Consider the following 5,044-nt stretch of genomic DNA (forward strand, 5'->3'; position numbering starts at 1 on the left):
TAAACACTGTTTAAGGAGGCAACAAACTTGAATGCTGGTATAATAATTTTCGCAAAAATGCAGTACAAGAATGCAACAAAAAAGAGAAGTGCACACAAGGAATTCTAAAAAGGAAAATAATCTTTTACGCTCACCTATAATTTGGATAGAAAAAATAATTTATTTATAGATATTATTTGTTACTATTATTTTTCACTACTCTTTTTAAAAATGTCATATAAATAAAATAACATTTTTAATAAATTACACCACCAACTCTCGTTTTTAAATAAGTTCCACTTCACAAAACTTTATAACCAACTTAATTCGGTCAACATGCCATTAGTTTCTTCTCACTCACCTCACTATTATTCCCTGATAAAAAAAATAAAAAGAAAAATAACCAGCCTAGAGAGACAGTAATATACATTGAAACTCCTTTTGATTATGTGATCTTCTATGGAATATTCTATTATAAGCTTCAGTTATGATGGGTTGCACCAAGGATCAGCTCTCAGCCCGTTTTTATTTGTCTTGGCGATGGACGCATTGATGCATCATATTCAAGGGAAAGTGTCATAATGCATGTTATTTGCAGATGATCTTGTACTGATTGATGAGACGCGATGTGGTGTTAACGCGAGGTTGGAGGTCTGGAAGCAGACTCTAGAGTATAAAGATTTCAAGTTGAGTAGGAGCCAAACAAAATATTTGGAGTACAAGTTCAGCGATGTGACCCGTGAAGCGAACAGGGACGTGAAGCTTGATATACAAGTCATCCCTAAGAGAGGAAGTTTCAAGAACCTTCGATCCATAATCCAAGAAAATGGGATATTGACGAGGATGTCACACGTCGTATTGGAGCGTAGTGGATGAAGGTGTTTTGTGTGATAAAATTGTTCAACCAAAACTTCTATAGAGCGATGGTTAGACCAACTATGTTGCATAGGATACAATGTTGGCTAGTCAAGAACTCCTACATCCAGAAGATGAAGGAAGCAGAGATGAGGATGTTGAGATGGATGTGCGAGCATACCAGGATAGGTAAGATTAAGAACGAACCCATTCGGGACAAGGTGGGTGTGGCCCCTATGGAGGACAAGATGCGGGAAGTGAGGCTAAGATGGTTCGAGCATGTGAATATGAGAAGCACAAATCACCAGGGAGGTGGTGTAAGAGGTTAGACTTGGAGAATTTTATGAGAGGTAGAGGTAGGTCAAAGAAGTATTGGGGAAATTTGATTAAGTAAGACATGGTAATGCTTCAGCTTATCGAGGACATGACTCTTGATAGGTGTCACGGCACCAGATTCACACTTTAGGATGTCGTGATTGTACCTAGTCTCTAAAACTATGTAAGACGGTCACTTCCAACAGTTAAACCAATTAACATGATATTTTTAAACCAGATTTTAATATAAATATTTAAATAAAGGTGATACAAGCATACGCGGTGATAAGTGAGAATTTTGACGGCTTATTAGCACTTTTTAGCTTTTATTTTAGTCCGAAAATATTTAATTGTGCTCTCAAAACTAATAAAATTGTACAAATTGCACGAATGCTGAAAGTTTGATCTCCCAAGATGAAATCTGACTCAAAAAGGAGTTTTCCAAAGTACAAGTCAATAAAGGGCGCAGAAGAACAAATGTGCGGCCACAGAAGAAATTGCAAACCGCAGAATTCCATCTGCGGCCGCAAACCAACAAGAAAAATCTAACTGAACTTTCAGTAATGTGCAGACCGCACATGAATTGTGCGGCCGCATAACTGGGCTTAAGAGTCAAAGATCAGAGAGTATGCAAAAAGACCAAGTCCAGGAGCCTTTGTGAAGTGCGTATCGCACAAGAATTATGCAGCCGCAGAACATGATCTCACGGCCGCAGTCCAGAAATGTGCAGCCGCAGAAGATTGCCTCGCAGCCGTAATCTAGAAATGTACGACCGTAGAACTCACCTTCCTGCGAACTGAAGAAATCTGCGGACCGCACATAGAATTGTGCGACCGCAGAACCTCCCGAGGAGCATTTTTGTCAGCGATTTTTGGCCCTGTATAAATAGACGAGTTTCACAAAATTAGGTCAAGTTTTGAACATGCAAAGTTGCTGTAGCCGTTTCTCTTTGCTATTTTAGGAAGTTTTAGCTTATTTGAGTATTTTAACATTAGATTTCATCATTTTAATCTTCCTTTATGAGTTTAATCAGCTTTTCATTTTTATTTTCTTCAAATCCCATTATGAGTAGCTAGATATTTACTATGGTTGTGACCCAACCCTAGTGTGTAAATCTTATGGGTGATTAATTTTATGATTTTTTATGATTGGGTGTTGATTATTTAGCTTAGTCCATGCTTTAATTTTATAATTAATGGTTGCAAATATTGATTCATGCCTATTTGACTTAGTCTTTACTTGAGAAAGAGTGACCTAGTCTAGGATAACTTAGCTAACAAGAAATTGGGTTAATTGAGAGATTGTTTAACCTAATTAAATGGTTCAAACTAGAGATAGTAAGAACCCGACTTGAGCTCTTATCAACTATTTTGGTTACTACCCATTTGGACTTGAGAAAGCCAAATTTGGCAAAATCACTCTCTGACCGAGAGGTGTTGAGTGGGTAACGAGGAGTTGAGAGTTATAATACACCCCAATTAATAAAACAAGTATAAACATCTTTATCCCATTAGGCAAACACATAGGTTATGGTCACATCCCTAGGCCTTTAATCCAATTAAAAATATCTAAAATATTTATCTATAATCTATTTTCTTTAGCTTGCATTCATTAGAGTAACAGTAGAAATAGAAAACAAAACATTGTCGTGGAACTGCAATCTTAGATAAACCATTTGCTTGCTTTAAATATATACTCCTAACACATCTCATAACTCTCAGTGGATTCGACCACAACTCATAGTTGGGTAATTATTATTACATACGAACGTATCATATCTCCTATAAAGGTGTGTTGTGGACGTCATCAATTTTTGGCGTCATTACTGGGAGTTAAAATGGTGTTAGCTATATATTTAGGTGCATTTTTGAAATATCTTCTTTTCCTTTCATTTTAATAACTTGTGTGCAAAATCGTAGGTACAATCATGGCAAACAATGAGCTCTGAAATTTGCCTTTGGGGGATGTGGATGTCGAATATGATCAATTTGCCGAGTGCCTCATGACAATGTCCCCGCTCTACCCCCACCTCCAGCACGAGCGGCTCCACACCAGATATTACCCAATGAAGGATATGCAAGTACAATATTCCTTCCCTGTATTAGGGCGGGCAACTTTCAAATCACCAATGTGATGCTCACTTTGCTTGAGCAATGGGGTTTCTTCACCGGTGCTCCAACTCAAACTGCGTACAAACATTTGAAGGGATTTGTGGACACTTGTTGGGGGAGCAAACAAACAAATGTCTTCGAGGATGCATTGAGGTTAAGGCTTTTTCCCTTCTCTTTACGGGGGAAAGCTTTAGATTGGCGGAAAAGGTTATTTCTAAATTTTTATCTCCGGGGCACATAGCTACACTTTGAGATGAGATTTTGGTATTCAAGCAATATGCAAATGAACCACTACATGATATATGGGAAGGCTATAGAATAATGATTAAGGAATGTCCCAACAACGATATGATGGAGAATATGATTCAACAAACTTTCTATCGTGGAATTAACACAACCAACCAATGTGTAGTGAATCAACTTGCCGGTGGGAATTTCATGACTACGCCTTATGTAGAGGCATGTGAGATTTTGGATGAGATGGCGGAAACGTCATCGGCTTGGCAATCCCGGGCCAATGTTTCACAAGGTGACCCAAACATGATTCACCTTCACAAATAATTGCAAGACCATGGGCAAGTCATTGCCGAGTTGACAACCACCATGACGCAACTAGAAAAGGCCCAACTAAATCAAGTGCAAAATCCCAACAAGTCAATGCCATGGAGGGAGTGAACATGATGGTGAACAAGAGGAGGACTAAAGGTCCACAAGTGCAAAATCGAGTGGAGAATTATGTGCAAGAAGATAGTGGTTTTGATCAAGATGACTCTTATAATGAACAAGAATAGGAGGTCCAATATGTGAACAACTTTCAAGGACAAAGAAACAACTTCCAAGGCCCAAACCAACAATAATGGCAACCTCAAAACAATCAAAGCAATTGAAATTCTAACAACTAAGGAAATTGGAGTGGTGGCTACAATCAAGGGAATTGGCATAACAACAACACTCAAGGAATAGTCAAGGAAATTGGGGGGAGGGGGTAACACTCAAGAAGGATAGAACAACAATCAAGGAGGATAGAACAACAATCAAGGCAATCGGGGGTCGGGCTTTCAAAGGCCCCCAATGTATCAACAACCGAACAACCTACCTCCTTATCTTTCTCATAGTTCAAGTTCTTTAAACAACGAGATGGGGCGTATTGAAAACATGTTCAAGCAAATGATCAAAAAGAATGCCGATTCGGATGCCAAACTTGCCTCACATAACACATCAATCCGCAACTTAGAAGTTTAAATGGAAAAAATCTCTCAAGCTCTAATTCTCGTCCTAAGAGGGCCCTACCAAGTGACATGGTAGTAAACCTAAAGGGTGGAAACAACACGGGGCGTGCCATGACCGTTACCAGCAGAAGTGGAAGAGGTGGGAATGTACTCACCTCAAGTCAAAGGCAACTTGTGAATGATGAGCAAATGCTGCAAGAAGAAGAGATCTTGAGCATGAGGTGCAACCTAATGATGGAGTCCGCATTGATATTTATGATAGTGTGGAAGAGACTCAAGAGGAGGTAAACCCGTCTACGGATCATATTATTGACATACTGGAGCAGGTAGTGCAAAAGGCTAAGGCACCATTGCCTAAGCCTCCACCTCCATATCCTCAAAGACTTGTCAAGCAAAATGGTGAAAACCAATTCAAGAAGTTTATTCAAATGATGAAGAGTCTCTCAATCAATGTGCCATTAGTTAAAGCTTTAGAGCAAATGCCCGGTTATGCAAAGTTCATGAAGGATATTGTGACAAAAAAGCGGTCAATGAATTTTGAAATGATCAAAGTCA

Source organism: Nicotiana tabacum, chromosome 14 (assembly GCF_000715075.1).
Source record: "Nicotiana tabacum cultivar K326 chromosome 14, ASM71507v2, whole genome shotgun sequence".
Taxonomy (NCBI): Eukaryota; Viridiplantae; Streptophyta; class Magnoliopsida; order Solanales; family Solanaceae; genus Nicotiana; species Nicotiana tabacum.